At 45.0% G+C, this 10652-nt stretch overlaps 1 protein-coding gene across 7 annotated transcripts in view; it reads left to right on the top strand.

Annotated features, from left to right (window-relative positions):
* The first annotated feature begins 485 nt into the window (after nucleotides 1-485).
* PLCB4 (phospholipase C beta 4) overlaps nucleotides 486-10652 on the top strand; it is a 426130-nt gene continuing 415963 nt past the window's right edge. For 4 of the 7 annotated variants that reach the window (XM_047745406.1, XM_047745403.1, XM_047745405.1 and 1 more), the window contains exon 1: nucleotides 486-579. The gene's annotated coding sequence lies outside the window, so the exon portion shown is untranslated. Of the gene's footprint in view, nucleotides 580-703; nucleotides 869-10652 lie in introns of those variants that run through there. The other 3 variants (XM_047745399.1, XM_047745398.1, XM_047745401.1) reach the window with 2 other exon arrangements.

Here is a 10652-nt window from a genome sequence, read left to right as displayed (position 1 = left end):
GCCCCGCGCCACCCTGTACGCACCAGGACCCCAGACCCTGGGCACGTGCTGCGGCGCCAGGGCTGCTGTGGGCGGCCGGGGAGACCCCCGAGGAGCGCGCAGCGAGGCGGCTTCCCCGGACGCCCCACCCACCGCCTGCCGGTGCGGCGCGCGACCCTCCAGGGCTGCCCGCCCCCTGCCGCGAGGCTGCGCCCCCGGCCCGCCCGGCGCCCCCTCCCCGCCAGCCGGCTCGCGGCAGCCGGGCGGCCAGCCCTGCCCCTGCCCACCCCCAGCCCAGCCCGGGCGCGCCGCACTGGGCATGCTCCGTAGCCTGGGCAGGTTGGGGCTGCGAGGCGACAGCTCGGGTTCTGGAGCCGGGAGGCGAACGGGGAGGGAGACTCGGGGTTGGGGCAGAGGGAGCGGCCGGCCACGAAGGGGCAGCGGGACCCGGGGCCGGGGACACGCCGAACCCCGCGGGCGGGCGGGCAGGCGGGCAGGCGGGCAGGCGGGCAGGCGGGCAGGCGGGCAGGCGGAGCGGGCCGGCGCTGCTCCGCGGCTTCAGCGAGGAGCGCCCGCGGAGACCCCCCGCCCTCGGCAGAGGTGAGGATAGCGCGCGGGGAGGCGGGGAAGCGGGGGGCGGGCGGGGGCCGGCGGGAGGGCGGGACCGGACGCGCCGGGAGGGGGCTCAGCGGCCGGCTCTCAGGGGTTGGGGGGAGGGGGCCGGTGGCGCGGGGAGCAGTAAGTGAGCCGCACCGCAAACAAGATCTCACACACACACCACACACACACACACACACCCGCGCGCGCGCGCGTACACGCGCGCACACACTGGGTCTCCAGGCGGCGGCCGTGGCCGCATCCCCGGCAGCAGCTCCGGGCAAAGTGACAGGTAGGAGAAGGCATTTCGGGTCCCGCCCGAGGATGCTCCCGCCCGCCCCGGCCGGCGGGGTTTGTTTGTTCCCGGCGGGTGCGTCCCGGACGCGTGCGCGCGCACCCGGATGCCCTGCCGGGGAGCCCGTGCAGGTGCGGGGTGCTAGGCGCCGCGCGCGCGGGAGGCAGGGGTCCGTGCGCCACCCCCTCCCCTGTAATCATCGCCTACTGGGTTTCCTCCGACTCGGTCCAGACGTTAACCGCTTCTGGCTAGAAATAGCTCGGCTCGACGTGTATATGATTATTTTGGTTGGAAATAGTTGGCACCGTGCAAAGCATGTAAATGTGTATGCATGTGGATCTTCTTACCTCTTCTGGGGAGGTAATAGAAATGATTGACTATTTCCACTTAAAACAACACTGACAGGCCAGCACTCGGTGGGGGGCAGTGTTTGAGCCTCCTAAAAGCTTATAAATGATGGAGATTAAAGGTTTTTTTTTTTTTTTTTCCAGAATTTTAAAGTTGTCTTTTCCTTAACTAATTAGACTCTTTCTATATAGTACCGTTCTTCTGCCTGTAGACTTTGCAGGCAGTACCGAAGTATGGAAATATGGAAGTCATCAACTTCCAATTGTTTCTAAGCGTGCCTTTATCTAGAATCATAAAACTCGCATAAACTAGGATTTTTCTAGAGAAAATATAAATGCCTATTATATTTTCAAACTTATGCATGTATTTGAGAGATAACTTCCTACTCCTTTTTTATTTTTTTATTATTTATTTATTTATTTTTTTAGCTCTTGTAGCGAATCTCTTGTTATACACAGGAGTTTAAAATTTAGTTTCGGTCAAACTATTAGTGGAAGATTGCCTTTTTTTAAAACCATAAGTGTGATACAGGGTGATCTATAAATTAGGAGTGTGTGGGAGATAGCTGTTTAATAGTTCTGTTTGGTTGGCACTAATGTCATTCAAACATAGGCAGCCCTGTAATATCTAAAATGGAATTGAGTTTCCTCTTTAAAGGGAAATCAGATTCATAAAGTACATGACCAGGAAAAGCAACTGGTGACTTTACCTGGGCCATCTATGAGGAGGGTAAGAAAATGTCTAAGGAACTGTGTTCCTAGGGGAAAACTGTGCCTCTGTGTGTGTAAAATTTAACTTTATCCTTTTAGTTTTTTCCGGACACTTGGTTTCAAAAATATGTGGTTGAACTGAGAACCTAGGGTTGTGTACTCTTCAAACTTAAGTGGCCTAAGTTATAGAGCACAGAAATCTAGCTGGGTAGGGGCGTGTAGTTTAATCTGCCATTATTCATGTTATGTAATCTAGAATGATGTTTTTCATAGGACAGTCTTGCATAGTTTTCTGCTGGTGTTTTAATCTATTATGTCATCTTCCTTTTGAACTGTAGAAGTTTAATAAATGATTGCCATCTTGGGAGAACACCTGTTTTCATAGAAATTCACTTTAAAAAAAAGATTATTAATTTATTTGATAAAGAGAGAGAGAGAGATCACAAGTAGGCAGAGAGGCAGACAGAGAGAGAGGGAGAAGCAGACGCCCTGCTGAGGAGAGAGCCCCATGCAGGCTCAATCCCAGAACCATGACCTGAACCCAAGGCAGAGACTTAGCCCACTGAGCCACCCAGGCGCCCCAGAAATTTACTTCTTAAATGGAAGAGCGTTTTTTTTTATTGGCATTTTTATTTCAGGAGACTTTTGCTGCCAGAGCTAGTAACCCTTTGCGTGTAATGTATTATGGCATAGCTAAAGGTATCCTCTAGTAGATTACCAATTATATATCCCTCCAACTGTGATTACTCAACTATCTGAATTTCGTTTTGATTTAGCTTTGAAGATATCACCGCCCAGCTTTGAATTAATGGCTGTTGAAAATGCTATTCTACGAGTAACTGTCAAAACAGAATTTCTAAGACTCCATTTGATCACTGAATACACATTTCTATCTGTCGGAATAATGCTACCTTTATTTTACAAATGCACACCCACACAGAAGTGCTTTGTTCTCAAATACTGTCTTCGGAGTTTTATATTTGTGTGCCTGACAATGTGAATGATATTAAACTACTCAGCCCCAGAATCTTGAGGTAGTGTGTTTTCGCCTATGAGGGAGCGAAATAGGGAGGTTTAAAAAGTGGTAAGGGTCTCTGCCTTAAAAAAAAAAAAAAAAAAAGTGGTAAGCGTTATGGAAAAACTTTTGCAGAAAATGAACTTTAAAAATCTGTATCACTTTGAGCGATTTCATCTCCAGCAGAGACCTAGCCAATGCCTTTTGCCCGCTATTATATCTTTCCCAAGAATACATCCAGCCGTTTTGGCCTTATTGTGCACTGCTGGCATCAGGGGCCAGTTACGTTTATTAGAAATTGAAATGTGTTTGCCTAGTAATCCCTAACCCACCCTCAAAATTAAAATTGTAGTAAAATTGCCTTTCAGTGCTGCCGTGTTGTTTTCCTTGAACGGATCACATTGGCATGCTAATTTGTGAACGGATGTGATATAAGTTAGGCCAATTTCTGGATGTTGTGTTGCATTTCCATCCTCAAACTTACAGATGTAGCCCGCCGACTCAGATATCACAATTAATAACTTTTGAGGATTTTTAAAAAAATACATTAGTCATTAGCTGCTGAGTTTATTTGATTTTTAAAATTTTAAAATCTTACATTGAGAATAAATTATACCTTTTTGTATCACAGGACTTAATGTAGTCATAGGAAAGAAAGCTTATGTATTTCTTCCCTTCTCCCCAAATGCCCTTAGTAGTGAATAGTGAACTCAAACATTTTGGAGGAAGCAAAAATATTCTTTGGAACTTTAAATTATTTAGCAGATTGTGGCTAAATTATCATCGTTTGTAAGGACCACTTCTAAAGTAAGGATGAAACAGCCTGTTTATTAGTACGCGTGACCTAGGTTTTTAATAAACTGGCTATCGTAGTAAGTCTTGTAAAACCAAGAACTTCTGCGTTTTATATGCAGAATGAGGTCAAGGACTAATGGAACTGCTTTAATGATCACATTTGGTATTTCATGTCCAGACTGAAGTTTCTAAAATAGATGCTTTTCACCTCATAATGTGAACTTGTAGGCCATATTAGTGTCTGCCAAAAAGACTCATCTACCTCTCAAGAAATAAATAGAGCTTTTCATTGCCGATGGTGGGCAGCAGCGACTTTCTGTGGTTTTGCTGGCGCAAGGACACTGCTTAGTTCTCAGTACTGTCCATTCTGTATTTTTGTACTCCCCTGCAGTTGTCAAGAAATGCAATGACCTTGCATAGGTCTTTCCTCCATTCCTTAGTATTTGTTCTTCGGTGTAACAGTTTCTCTTTGGATAAAGCCTTCCCCCTTAAAGTAGAAATACTTCCTCAGGGTGTAGTACTGTTTATCTAGTTATACCTTAGAAGGATATGAAGGTCTAGCACATTCAGAGGCTATAATTCTTTCACTAACCAAATAGAAAAATGGGTGATTTACTCCACCCCAGTGGAAGCAGAGCTGGGTGCTAACGCATCACTGTGTAGATGGGGGAGAAATCTGCACGGCCCTCATCAGAATTAAGCCTGCCTTAAAAAAAAAATCACCCAGAGTCACTTTTATTCTCAAGGCCCATTGCACCCAGTTGCAAACAACCACCCTCAAGTCCCACTTTGTAAAAGTCTGGTTGGAAGCTCATGCCTTTGGATGCTTTTCATAATGCTCAAGGTGTAACCCAAGTTCACAGGGGAGTGAAGGTGCTGCAGCCCTACCTTCCAGGTCTTACCTGGGAGATCCTTCCATGAAGGAGGATGAATGGTTAGCAGGGTTTTTTTTTTTTTTTTTTTCTCTGCATGAACTCCCTCTACTTTTTCTTTCCTTTTCTTTGAGGAATCAAAATAGTTGAAAGAGACAGAAATCAGAGGAAAGTGTTTCTCTGAACACCTTTCTAGCCTCCCACCTATAAAACCTTCTTTGAGAAGGTCGCATACCATGTGATGGCAGGATAGTGTTATCTCACCCGTTGACTGGGAGTCTCTGTCACAGCTCTTCTCCTATGATCCTTTGGGATGCTGAGGGTTGGGAAATTCTACCTCTAGCGACCACATTACCCTTGGGGTCAGACAAGCCATTGCTTTGAGATACATTGCCCTCAAAGTATTCTTTTGCTCCTGAACAATAGGGTGTTTTTGGCTCCCTGACATGACTGAGCCACCTCTTCAGAACAAGGAGAAGAAAGTAACTTGTTGTCATTCGTTATAAACAGGTCATCCAGAGGAAAGAGACCGCAGACCATTAGATTTATACCTGACATCTCATGCTGCCCTCTGGAGCAAGAGTCCTTCATCTCGGGTCCACCCTATAATGGCCTGAGGATGGAATTTGGTGGGTTGGTGAATTTAGCTGGCAAATGAATTACGTCTTTATTTGCATTTACTTCCAAATGATGATTAGGCTAAGTATTATTGTCACTCTGGATCTTGGCATTTAATGGGTTGAAAAAGAAACACATGCATTACTAGGTATGCCTAGATTAAAAAAAAATTATTTTGATAAGTATATTCCAATATCAGTTGTTTTCTTTTGTGCTTCATTTTATACATTTAAAAATATTACATTCATAGGGTCTATATGATTCCCCAGATTTGGCAGAGGGTGGGCTTTGTGAACCACTGAAGGTAAAGGACAACTGCTCTAGAAATACTTTGTCTTAGACGCAGCTGGGGACTAAGTGGGGGGCTGCATCGTGGGTTTGCTTTCAGCAGGTGCAAAGTTGCTAAGACCCTCGGGTGTTGGAATCAGGCAGACCTGAGTTTGAAACTCAACGATGTCCTGTATTAACTGTGTGATCCTGGGCACCTACCCACTTGCCCCATCTCTAAAATAAGGAGAATAACCCCATAGGGCAAAAGTGCACAGCACACTGTACTGTGTCTCACGCTGGGTATTGTATTTCTGTTACTTTTGCTACAGACGAGATTAGTCTTTCTCCTCATATGCTAGTATTACCTCTCATTCTCTCCTTCTCTGGAGGGGCAGATGCCATTGACCTAGCCATACAAAGTAGGCTGAGTCAGTTCCTATAAAACTTGTAACAGAGGTTCCTTGGCTGGCTCAGTTGGTTAAGTGTCTGCCTTTGGCTCAGGTCATGATCCGGCCCCAGGACAGGCTCCCTGCTCAGCAGGGAGTCTGCATCTCCCTCTCCCTTTACCTCCCCCCACCCCCGCACCTGCTCATGGTGTGCACTCTCTCTCTCTTTCAAATAAAATCTTAAAAACAAACAAACAAACAAACAAACAAACTCGTAACAAGAGATACTTGCTGTGCCCCTCTGCAAGTACAGAAAGTTCTGGTCACCTTTTTTTTTTTTTTAAAGATTTATTTATTTATTTATTTATTTGACAGATCACAAGTAGGCAGAGAGGCAGGCAGAGAGAGAGGAGGAAGCAGGCTCCCCACTGAGCAGACAGCCCGATGCCGATGCCGATGCGGGGCTCAATCCCAGGACCCTGGGATCATGACCTGAGCCGAAGGCAGAGGCTTTAACCCACTGAGACACCCAGGTGCCTCTTCTGGTCACCTTTTAGGGCTGCCGGGAAGTTCCAGATCATCCCCCCTGGACTTGCCTAACCCTGTTAAATCAGCCCTAATTGCCTCAAATTCTGTGACAGCGGGGCTGCAAACTCTGCTCAGTGCGCCAGATGTTATCCTTAGGGCATCTGTGCCTCCAGCCAGGCTTTTAAAAAAGACCACCGTAAGCCATGTAGGCCTGGAAGGAGAGAGGTATTGCCTAGAATAATTTGGAGATCTCTGGTGTTTAGGAGGCTTGGTGCCTCCTGCTTTCGCATGGGTCTTCAGTGGCGGCACGTCACACAGTAACAGAAGCGGTGGACATAACCCAGCAGGCACTTATTGAGCGACGGGCGTGTGCCACGTCCTTGGATCCTTTCTTTGGTGGTTACTAATAGTCTCTTTGTTTGCACTTGGGGAAACGGAGGCTGGGGAAGGCGAAGTTGCTTTAGGGAGTTAAATTTCCAGGAGGGACGCATGCCCCAGGTGGACGGATGCCGGAACTGCAAGTTCTCAGCGCTGCCTTGCCTTACCTGCCGCGGAGGTGCGAGCTGCCGAAAGATGTGTTGCCATAAGATGTTTGGTGACCGTTATTTTAAGTGACCAGACTGAGGTCTGATAGAGAAGGTTCTGGCAACCCTGCTGGGAATGTGTAATTGAAATAGGAAGTTGAGCATTGAACCCCGTGTCCTCTAATCCTGCAAACTTTTGTTTCCAAAGGTGCTTGGGCCAGAAGTCTGAGAGAAGGAGAGTACGAAAGGCTACTCTGGGGAAGCCTAGAAAGCAACTTTGGTGTTCTGCAGGGCCAGCTTTTACCTGGGGACGCCGCCCAGGTGGTAGAGACATGTGGGAGTGGTGGGGGGCACGCAGGGCTGATGGATTCCCACCCCGCACCCCGGGTCAGTATCCGGCACAGGATTGCCATCGCCGCCACAATTTTCAGAGAAGCATGAAGACAGATTTCTTTTTAAGTGTGAGATCTCATTTGAAAATGGTTTAGAAATCAATTAACATAAAAACAAACATGTCAGTCCCTGGGCTGGCCAAACAAAACCCGTGTGTGGAACCAATTTGGCCCATCAGCTCCCATTTTGAGCGTTTTGTCTACTGTGCTCAGAAAGAGTGTGTACTAGAAATTGCCAGAACTGTAGTTTCATCTTAAAAGTAAGCCCAGCATCATTTTTTTTTCCTCTATTAAATTTCTTACCAAGGTTGCTGTAGTCATTTATTTCCAGCGGACATAGATTTTAGATTCTGAATTCCCACTGTTTTTCTTTTCCCTCATTTTTCTAAGATGTTAGCAAATATACAAAGTTGAGGGAGGCAAGACATGGTTTTCTTTCCTATATCCCGGTGCTCCTTTATTTTTATTTATTTATTTATTTGACAGTCAGAGATCACAAGCAGGCAGAGAGGCAGGCAGAGAGAGAAGCAGGGGAAGCAGGCTCTCTGCGAAGCCCCTGATGCGGGGCTTGATCCCAGGACCCTGGGATCATGACCTGAGCCGAAGGCAGAGGCTTTAACCCACTGAGCCACCCACGCGGCCCCAGTGCTCCTTTAAATAAGAACATGCCAAGTATGAAGAAATGGGTGACTTCATTTATGGGGACATGCAGGTTCTTTTTTATACATCACAGTCACAAAATATTTTCACTGCTACGTGGTAGTTGCCATATTTGTCCTGAACATGCAGACTGTAGTCTGTTTCTGCAGGTTGGTATTTCAAGGTGTGGTTGACTTAACAGTCCTCATTTTCCTTTTGGTTTTTAAATGAGTGATCACAAGTGATCAAATGAGGGTGAAATCCCTTTGAGATGGGTTTCTCATATCTGCTGATGCACTGTCATTGGACAAATCACCAAACCATCTAGAATTTCTTTCTTTCTTTCTTTCTTTTTTTTTTTTTAAAGATTTTATTTATTTATTTGACAGAGAGAGAGTGAGCGAGAGAGTACGTGTGAGAGAGCACAAGCAGAGGGTGTGGCAGGCAGAGGGAGAAGCAGGCTCCTGGTTGAGCAGGGAACCCAATGTGGAACTTGATCTTAGGACCCTAAGATCATGACCTGAGCCAAAGGCAGATGCATAACTGACTGAGACACAGGTGTCCCTAAAATTTGTGTTAACTTTTTGTTTTCGTGGGTTTTTAAAATGATGTGTATGATACATTAATATATTTCAATGCAAATGGTAATGCAGAAATATAGAAACAAAATGTAAAATGCTCTTACCCACCTGCGCCCATCCCAAAATATGACTGTTGGGAACAGCTTAGAGTGCCTCTTTCCTCTCCCTTTACTGTGCATTTACATGTGTAAGTGTATATATATACATGTCTTTTTCTTATGACATAAACAGGATTATTCTTTATACATTTTTCTATGATTTGCTTTTATTCATTGAACGTAAGTCATTGAGCCCTTTCCATGTCAATGTGCTGGATATCTTTTTCTTTCTAACATTATAGAAACTTCGGTACTATGGATACATTGCACCCTGAAAGATTAGAGATTTTTTAAAAAGATTATTTATTTATTTATTTGACAGACAGAGATCACAAGTAGGCAGAGAGGCAGGCAGAGAGAGAGGAAGGGAAGCAGGCTCCCTGCTGAGCAGAGAGCCTGATGCAGGGCTCTATCCCAGGGCTCTGAGAACATGACCTGAGGCGAAGGGAGAGGCTTTAACCCACTGAGCCACCTAGGAGCCCAAGATTAGAGATTTTTGTACATAGGCCTTTGTGCACCTGTGCAGGATTTTCTTGCAGCTAAATTCCTAGAAATAGAAATAATTGGTCAAGAGGGTATGCACATTTTCCATTTTGAGAGAGCACTGCCAAATTGCCTTTAAGAAAGTCCTCCAGGGAGTTTCTATCTCGTGGAACCTCAAATTATGAACATATCCTCTAATTGAAGCATGCCCCATATTGTTACATTAGTTCACTAATTCAGTCAGATTTCAGTTGTCAGTTATATACAGTGCACGAGGAAATGATGGAGAAATAGTCTATGTTCTTAAATTTCTTGAAAATATAATACTTAGAAGGAATTTCTCAGTTAAGAGGCCAGTTTAGAAACTCTTTAGTAAAAAGATACCTTGCAGACTCAGAATTGAAAATCTGTATTCTGATCAGTTTGGTTAGCTGTGGAATTCTAGATCACTCACAGCAGGGACATGTCATAAACACCCTTGAATATATACCTCAAAGAAGAGAGGGACTGCACAGCCAACAGGGGCTGATTTTGACCTGGGAAAATCCATTAATTTCAATGCTAAAAATTCTGTCCAGATGTATTTATAGCTTTCAACTTTCAAATACTTACTTAAGAATCTCATTTGCTTTCTACTTAGAGAATTGTAAGCTTCAGAGATAATGCTATTTTATTGAGTTTTATTTAGTAGCTACCTGAAGGTAATTTCCATAATATTTAGATCTGATATATAGATAAAGGGCTATTATATACATTAGACTCCTCTTTATTTTCATTTTGAGAGATATTGGGGAAAATACAGAAAAATCTAGGTCACTGATTCCCAAGTTTTTCCAAAAATCACAACTTCAGTAACTGTAGTTGTTACCAATAAGATGAAGTGAATTAATAGTACTTTTTAGAATTTCGTGCCATCCCTTGAAAGACTTGGAGTCACCTTAAAGTGTCACAGTATCTGGTTTAATAATCTTGATGTGGATAAAGAGTAGGAAAATGAGATGTTTCTGTTTTCAAGGATGGATTTGGTTCTTTTCATGTTTCTCCAGATACCCATTTTTGAGAAGAATTCTGGTTAGGTTTGGCAGTGACATTCAGATTCTGATTGTATGCCTTCTGCATGTTTATTTTTACAGCACGCTGAATTGTAGAAATATGGTAGGATTCAGTTCTCTTTCCTTGGCATCGAAACCTTGCTATTCAAGAAAGTGTGTACTAGGTTTTTGCTCATGGAAATGTGACAACGATTTACAGTTTACAGTTTCTTTTGATTGTGTCTGCGAGACCCACAGTGGAAGGCCTACCCTGGTCTGTCTTTAACTCCGTGTCATTTAGGGCCGGCCAAGGAGCAGATGGCATGTGTAAACTGAGTCCTCTGTGGTGGGTTTAATAAAGGGGCCATTTGGAAGGTTTGGACAGGTGTAGAGAACACAACCAGGTGGGGGCTGCAGAAAGACTTAGTAACGATGGGGAACTCTTCTTGCTCTGAGTGGAGGGGCAAGAAGGCTGTCTGGCAAGGGCTGTG

Source organism: Lutra lutra, chromosome 9 (genome assembly GCF_902655055.1).
Source record: "Lutra lutra chromosome 9, mLutLut1.2, whole genome shotgun sequence".
Lineage (NCBI taxonomy): Eukaryota > Metazoa > Chordata > Mammalia > Carnivora > Mustelidae > Lutra > Lutra lutra.
Note: the sequence above shows the minus strand (reverse complement) of the source record. Positions and strands in the feature narration are given on the sequence as shown.